General features: G+C 36.2%; 1 long non-coding RNA gene across 1 annotated transcript; it reads left to right on the top strand.

Moving 5' to 3' along the window:
- Positions 1-6,445: 6,445 nt before the first annotated feature.
- Positions 6,446-8,298, top strand: LOC148976909 (uncharacterized). Its single transcript, XR_016145900.1, has 2 exons — positions 6,446-7,032; positions 7,844-8,298. It is a non-coding gene; the product is annotated as an uncharacterized LOC148976909 (long non-coding RNA).
- The last annotated feature ends 290 nt before the right edge of the window (positions 8,299-8,588 follow it).

Genomic DNA, 8,588 nt, shown 5'->3' with positions numbered 1-8,588 from the left:
ACTCTCTTCAAGAGCCATCGCAATAATTCTCATAATCTAGGTTTAATCGAAGTTAATGCCGATCAATTAATTTCCCTTTAGGATCAAAAAATATTTAATAAAATGTTACATAGTGCCATTTTCACAGTAATGACCTGTATTAAATATGTACGATTTTGTCATAATGTGTGTGTCTATTCTTGATGTTGCTCTGCTGTATGGCTCTGAAACGTAACATTTGTAACACTTTTAGGCTGATCTGAGTCTAAATGTTGAAATGATTGAGATGGTCATTGAGATGCGAATTTGCTTCATTTTTGCGTAATAATGCAGCGAAACATTCAATATAGCAATAGCAATGTTCAGCGACCGATAGCTAGTTATATCCAACGTTTTTATCACCAGTTTTGAACTGAAACATGCTGTCATTTTACATTATCAATGTAATTATAACTAATTGTAACAGCAATAGAAATGTTCATCTTTTTCATTTTATACATACAAATAAGAGTGAATGCTTGCTTATTTTTAAAATAAATCACTTACAAATAATTTTAATTAATTACTTCACATCTACACTTTTTCTTTATCCCCTTAAATCCCTTTTAATCCTTTAAATATGTAATTCCTTTAAATGTAAAGACCAAACTGTCCTCTCCAATCTTCAAGATGGTAATGGGCTTGGTATTTAAAATATTATAAACATTATACCTAGCATTGACGTCGAACAGTATGTGCATAGCTTCATGTATTGTTAAAATAAAATAAAAAAGCGCATTATTATGATTATTGAGCGCTTGAGTACTTGATGGCTTCCGTCAGCGCCAACTAGTGGTTAAAGTTGTAGACTAGCCTATTCAACCCTACTAAGGTGGGAGACGTCGTGTTATTTTACCTGCCAGTATAAGAACTGGCCTCAAAACCAGCTTAGACACCCCACTATCAAATCTGATTTCCTGCAGGAAAATATTGTTGTCCCCTGAATCAGGTTTTAGTCCAGAGGAGCAGACCACATGTTGTGAAATGAAGCAGGCAGCTAAACTAACTGGGTTGTCATTTGCCCTTGTGGCGATCCTATTGATTTACTGCTTCTCGCTGATGGTTTCCTGGAGGGTGCGTGGACAACAAACCCTGAAAAATGTTCAAATGCAACAAAAGGTTCATGAGACTTCCTCCCATGAGGCCGCCAGCCTGAAGCCCATTCAGTGATTCGAGAAGTCAGAGGTGAAACCAGATAACCTGTCTGCAATTTGGACGCAATGCTTTTTAATGATCGATATTACAGACGTCTTTACATGGCCTCTGACAAATTACAAACTGTGTGCGACTGGCTTAAATGAGTTTGCAAGCTTTCCCTCCTTGAGTGCTGGAAAGCTACTGTAGAAAGGTTGTATAGGTTAACAGGTTGATCACTGATTGTGCCATTCTGCAGTTATCCAGTTATGTCAGACTGTACGTGCATTGAACAGCAGTGCCACAGTTAATTATGCCTGTCGTGGAGGAACCAATAGTGAATGTGTGAATAATTGTTGCTGATCAATGGTTTGCGTTTGTGTAATGTGTGGTCGCATTTTAGAGAATATATTCAAGAGGTTCTTCTGGAAAGCACTTGTCATTTCCTAATCTAAAATTCACTGCTGGGTAACATAAGCATTGACAGGTTTTAAAGGGGTGATGAACTGAGAAATCAAATTTTCCTTGAGCTTTTAGAGGTCATCATTATATTATAAGAATATCCTGTAAGTTTCAGAACTGAAAACGTCCTTGTTAGTCCAATAAAAGCTTTTATTGACACCAGCCTCAGCAAACAACTCGTTTTTCAAAGTGGGGAATTATGACGTCAAAGAGGATAAAACCCCACCCCCCCAAAAGAAGATCAACGCCTACTTTAACATGGCCGCTCCACCCACCGATTCGCACATTACATGCATAGCTAAAGAACATAGAGGCCTACCTCGTGATTACAAACCGGATTGAGAGTGAAACTCATTATAATATGCAAAACTGTTATCCACTCACTCAGTGGGCGTTTACTTCCAAGTCTTCAGTGCGAGACGCCCATAAAAACCGAGCGTTTTTGAGCTGGACTCAAAACTAGGGTGGAAAATAGCCTATTACTTATTAATTTTGATGTTTTTGAATGTAAAAACCAAGCAAACGTCATAAGTTAACCTCAATATACAATGACAACAATATAAAAAAAATGAAAAAGACAGTTTATGACCCCTTTAATAAGGTCATTATCGCATAAGCTTAGAATTGATTCGATTGCATTCAAAAGCTTTTCCAAAAAATCGTAATAATTCATCATGGATCCTTATAAAATATTACATTCAAAAAAATTACATATTTAAACATTTTTAGAGGGAATCTATCATGATGTTTCACAAAGTTTTTGATTTTGATTTTGGGCTCTAAAACAGGTTTTTATGCTTGTCCCAAATGACACACTTCAAATGCACTTACGGTCTTGTGTATTTACAATGGTCGCTGAGTCCACAAGACTGTAGGGTGTGATATTTGACATTTTAGGTTTCAGAAGCGAAAGTAAAATACTATAATTAATATCTACTGTAAAGTGTTACCAATAGCTTCTACAGTTAGCTTTAATGTCTGACCAGAGTGATGCTTTGCATTGGATTTGCTTTGATTTGTCTTGAATCATGATATGTCTTACATTGCGGTATGATTTATTTTGGTCTGTATTCATCAGGAATTGGAGCAGCTTTACAAGAAACGCTGACCTTGAAGATGTATTTGTGCTTTTAAAGATGTCTACAATGTCTGAAGGACGATATTCTCTTAAACAGGACAAGTGAGCATCGTCCTCGCTTTATGAGCTTTCTGTCTGTAAAGGAGGAGACGCTGATTTTACTGCCGTTTGGATGAAGCTGTTAACCTTTATTGTTTCCCTTGATTGTTTTTTAACAGTCTCTTTTAAGACATTACTTTTAAATACAAGTTTCATTATGTTTATAATAAAAAGATATGTATCAACATGTGTGTAAACGTTTGTTTGCATATTATACAGAACTGAACAGAAGTAACAATCACCAGCAACACAAACACATACCCATAGGCCTGCTTTTAACTGGTGTCAGAATATGAGTGTTACATATTTTTTTTCTCAAGAGAGAAAAATAAGACAGTAAATTTAAAATTAGTAGACGAGCCATAGAAGTGGTTAATGAAGAGATGATGAAGGGTGCCTAAAAATGAATCCTTCACAGTTGTAAGTTTTACTGAACGAACACATGATGCAATCAAGTGAACTGAGTGGTTTTCAATGAAAAAAGTGTTGTGTCAGCCTCACTTGGCAAATGTTTGTTCAGTCAATGGTGAGTGAAATGCACAAATTGGAAAATGCAATGTAGGGTGTCCCAGCTGAGTTGAGGAGCTCAAGGGCAAGCAATAGAATGACTTTAGAAACACTGAGCATTACGAGCAACTATCAATCTGCAGCTCCTAACTGGTTAACCACTGAAGTTCAGCAGGGTTGAGCCAGGGCAGTACCTGGACCTGGGGCCACGCTTCAGCCCGGGAGTTTTAGGCCCAAAACCAGCATGGTGGTGAAAATTGGATAAATGAAGCACCAGTTTTTAATTCACTTAAAGGGCTCCTGTTATGGAAAATTCACTTTTACATGGTGTTTGAACATAAATGTGTGTTGGCAGTGTGTGAGCAAAACCACCCTAGAATGATAAAAATCCACTCATTGTTTTTTTTTTTTTTTTTTTTTTACAATCTCAATAAATCATATGCACTGTCTCAGAACGAGCTGTTCTAAGATTCAGGCTTTGTGACGTAGAATTGAGCAAGGGGTTTGATTGACAGTGTGGTTGTGGCCTAGACCCCGCCCTCGGTGATCTGTACACCATCCTCCATTCTTTCAACGACAGCCGGTACATAAGTGTTCTGTCGTGGGTTAATCCTGTTGTTGTGACTTAACCAGTTAACCTTCGGGCAACCGACGGCGCTCTGAAGCCCTCCCCCCCCCCCCACTAGTTTAATGTTTATGAATGGATTTAACATGAAAGAAGATCATTAATCTTGGCAAACTAAATATAATTTTAAAGGTCTAAGCCTCGGGCATCGATGTCAGTGCACTGTTTTTCGATGGAAAGCTTATAACAAATGTATTTCTTGCATTTAGGTAAGCAGTACACATAAAAACGCACGTAAACAAAAACGGAGTACTCACCATTATTTTGTAATAACGAGCCAGACACGCATCCACTGTTAAAAATTCCAGATTGAATGGAAAGCTGAGGGTCCACTGAATAACATCCCATAGAGCATTTTTTGTCCAAAGAAAAAATAATGTTGTAATATCCATGGTTATTCCTTTGTTTACATCGCGTTTCTTCAGGGTGAATATCATGCGGTTTTGTTATGCAATAAAATAGTCCATAGAAAACAGACTCCCGGTAGCAGACCCTTATATGTAGGTATGATGACAAAATTTTCAAACACCTCTAAGCTCAAAATTAATCACATGACTGCACAGAGCTGAAAATTCCCGTTAAAATGACACATGGTTTGTGAAAATTGGTTGAGGATTGAGAAAGTAATGATATTTATAACATCCTGGATAATATTAAAATAATATACATTAGTTACAATAGAAAGCATGTGGTCGAAAATTCCTATTATTCACGTTTTTGCTGTGATTTCCTCATTTTATCAGATATTTGCATGAAATTTGAACAGAAGGTAGATTTTAGTTCATTCTTTTGAATGAAACCATGAACATTTACTTTAGTTGGAATGGGCATTAGACCCTTCACGAAAAACAATAATAATTATTAAGCGTTCATTCATATTCATACACATTTATTTTCAAAATACAAGCAAAGACAACTTTTTATTACTATTACTATTAATTGTGAATTCATATTTATACATGCTTAAATATGCAAATATACATTCATATTCATTCTTTTTTTTCAATGAATGATCGGTACAGATATATACAGGATATCTGTGTGATGGTGCTGACTGAGTTGGTAACTTTGACAAAGCTATTGTACAACCAAGTCATCCAAGATGATATCTGCTGCCATCGCATAGATGGACACATCAGTGTCATGTGCATCAAATGCATACCCCTCCCCACTCATGTCCCAATAGCCAACAGTGTATTTCTTTTTCTTTTTTTTTTTTGCCTTGAAAGTTTCAATTTTCCCATTGAAAATTACCCTGTTGCCACCCAAATCCCACGCATGACATATAAATGCTCCCACCCCTAGGCCACCCAACAACTCCTTGATCAAGCTAATTTTTTCTTCAGGGAGTTCTGGAAACACTTCCTCGATCTTGTCTGCACCTATTCTTCAATCTTTTTCTATTCTTCAATCTTTTTCTCTAACACTTTCCGTTCTTGTTCACTTCTCTATCTTTCTTTTGTGGCTTGACGTTTGTGCAATTCCTCCTGTGGCTCTCCTTGTTTCATCCTCCTCTTTCTTCTTTTCATAATTAGCTGTAAAGACATAACATCAAATATTAGTCTACATAATCTACAAGATTCAGTGAAATTAGACATAAATAGACTAATCAACATGGCTTGTTTTGCAAGATAATTTGGGTAAACTAGTAAACGAAATTAATACAGACAACACACAAGCATAACTTTTTGATAACATTCATAGATCCAATGAAATGCCACTTTTATATTATATACACAGTTATGAATTGTAAGGATTTGATGTATTCAGCTAGAGAAGTGATTCCCAAACAGGGGTATCCACATTGCTACATGGAAATATTTAATAATTTATTGGAAGTACTGAGAATATTTACTTATCTTGGAAAATGCAAGAAGAAAATTCCTGAGAATAATACATTTTCAAATTAAGGAGATTAAATAAAAAGATTTTCATTTCATAATCAGTTAGGATGTAAACTAATGCTATTATTATGTCATGAAAACCATGAGATGCATATTAAACTACATAGCATCAGTAATAATTTCCAGGAGAACACCGTGAGAATGAGTTTTTTTGTTTTGTTTTTTAGAACGCTGCCTAGTTTCTCTGACAGGACGTTCGCTAATCTCATCACAAATGTGACCAACAATATTTCCGCGATTTATTTAAATACATTCTCCACCATGGATTTCGATGAAACTTCGTCAGTACCGAGATAAAAGGTATAGATTTATGTCCACCTACCTTTCATTAGTGTCCAAAAGCTTAGATGAGCCCACCGACCGGTTGAAAGCCACTCAAATGTTCCGTGAGTTGCGGTGATCTGAAAACACCTCAGGGCTGAAAGCTCGAAATGTCTAATGCTTCCCGGGGTTGTACTCGTCGTAGTTACTATCGTATTCAGGAAAAACATATTTACACCAGGCGGCGAGGAGTGGATATTGCATGACACGCATCTAAACAGTACCGCAGAGTTTGGAACAAATTATTGAGGCAGAATGTCCGCCGAGCGCGGTTGCTATGTCAACATACCTATTATATGGGTGTGTTGCTTAGAGTGTAATGAACAAATTACGACCGCGCACACACACACAAATACAAAGATAAGCGATATCTAGTTCAAAATATGCAAACACTGCAGTCCGTTTTTTTGACGTCATGATATGCACATCATATCATTCTGTCTTTACAACGAAAGCTAATAAAAGAAACGACATGATATGACTGATAAAACATGTAGCCAACCAGTGCACGATTCCAACGATGCCCGGGAAGTTTGAATTTCTCACACGAACATATATTTTTATTTGCTCTCCGTCCGGTAGAGGAGCTAAACTTCAGGCTCTGCAGAGCCACACCCACCGCGGTCATGTTTTGACAGCCTGCAGTGCTATAGCTAAGAGCTAAGATAACAAGCTAAGAGGTAGCTAGTCAACAAACATCTGTTCGTGCAGACATGCAGACTGTCATAAAATGATTTGTCAAAAGAAGTATTTTTCTGCTGAAGTAGTTATTCGAGATCACTCGAAGATGGATTATGTCGACATTGATGAGAAGATGAGTGATGAGAAGATCGTGACGACGGTGATAATTATGCTTGAGGGCGGAAAAGATTATCCAATTTTCGGTGAGTTGCTTTATACATAACTTATGTAACATGCACACATTATACGTATGTGTGTCTGTGTGTGTGTGTGTGTGTGTGTGGGTGGGTGAGAGAGAGAGAGAGAGAGAGAGAGAGAGAGAGAGAGAGAGAGAGAGAGAGTGTGTGTTTGGTTTCCAGTTGTTTCATACGGAAAATGCATTGTGTAAAGTTGTGTCTGAAAAGATTATGCTACTTTATATGCATTTATTTATTTGTATATATGTATTTATATGCGTTGTACGGTTATGCAGTTGTTTGCCGTTTTTTTCTGGCACATGTGGTGTGCTATCTGAAGGATGGAGGGGCTGGACACCTGTGCACCTGTGCAATATACATTTTTTCCTAGCACACATACTGTATATTTTTACAGTCTAATATACATAATATTTATAGTACAAATGCAAATATTTGTACTGTAAATATGATGTATGTTGTATGTATATATATATATATATATATATATTGTTTTTTTTTTTTGCAGAAATTGGTGGGAAGAATTGCAGAAAATATGTGCTATATAGGAAGGAGTTGTATGCTTTCAAAATGGCACATTCCTGTCTGATGGCCGGCCATCAGTGTGATTGTTGGTTCTTTGTCTGGTCATCCATATGAATGCTGTCTATATCACTGGCCATTGATTGTTGATGAATGGATGAGCTTTAGTACGAATGCTGTGTAAACGACTGCCCATCAGTTTGATTGTTGAATGAATGGCCAGCTATATAGAAACTAAACAGAATTATTTACTTGACATGCAGTGCTAATTATCTTTCCATTCTTTCCCATGCAACAGCCATCAAGTTGAATCTTCAGATGAAGAATGGCATCCAAGCACCAGCCAGAGATGCAAGCTCTCAGTTTCTTCACTATTCTTCACTTTTTCCATACTTTTCAGAACATTGCAATTGACAAGAGAATGGTGGCATCAAAAGCTAGGAATGGACTAAAGCAATATATGAAGGCCAAGCCAACAAAGTACAGTATTTATATCACTTGTATTTTCTATTGCAAAGAACCTCAGTTATTTATTTTTTATATTTCATAATATTTTACTTATGTATTTTACATATATATATTTTTGTTCTGTTGTGCAAATAAATCACTTGCATAAAGTCTAATGGTTGTGTGTATTATTTTATAATTGCATTATTTTATGAATTGACTGAAATAGCTTGCAGTGCCCTGCATAACATTTGGTCATTAGGTTGCTTTTTGATGTATCCAAGGAGGTTTCTTGGTACCTGGACATAGTCTTGGAAAAAATATTGTAAGAATCTCATTTTTCATAATATCTTCCTCAAATTTGAAATATAAACTGATGAGACTTATGTCTTTCAATAAATTACCTTACTGGATTCCTACAGGTTTGTTTTCATTTATTTTTACATGAAATTGTAAAATATTACATGCAGTATAAATTATCTTCAAGACACTTTACATTCTATAACTTTTTGTCTGTGTAAGTTTTTTCAACTTTAACAGTTGGGTAATACACTCTAAAGTGTCTTCTTTTTAAACATGTCTAAATTGTGCATGTA

Source organism: Pimephales promelas, chromosome 12, assembly GCF_988280905.1.
Source record: "Pimephales promelas chromosome 12, fPimPro1.hap1.1, whole genome shotgun sequence".
In the NCBI taxonomy this organism is placed as follows: domain Eukaryota; kingdom Metazoa; phylum Chordata; class Actinopteri; order Cypriniformes; family Leuciscidae; genus Pimephales; species Pimephales promelas.
Note: the sequence above shows the minus strand (reverse complement) of the source record. Positions and strands in the feature narration are given on the sequence as shown.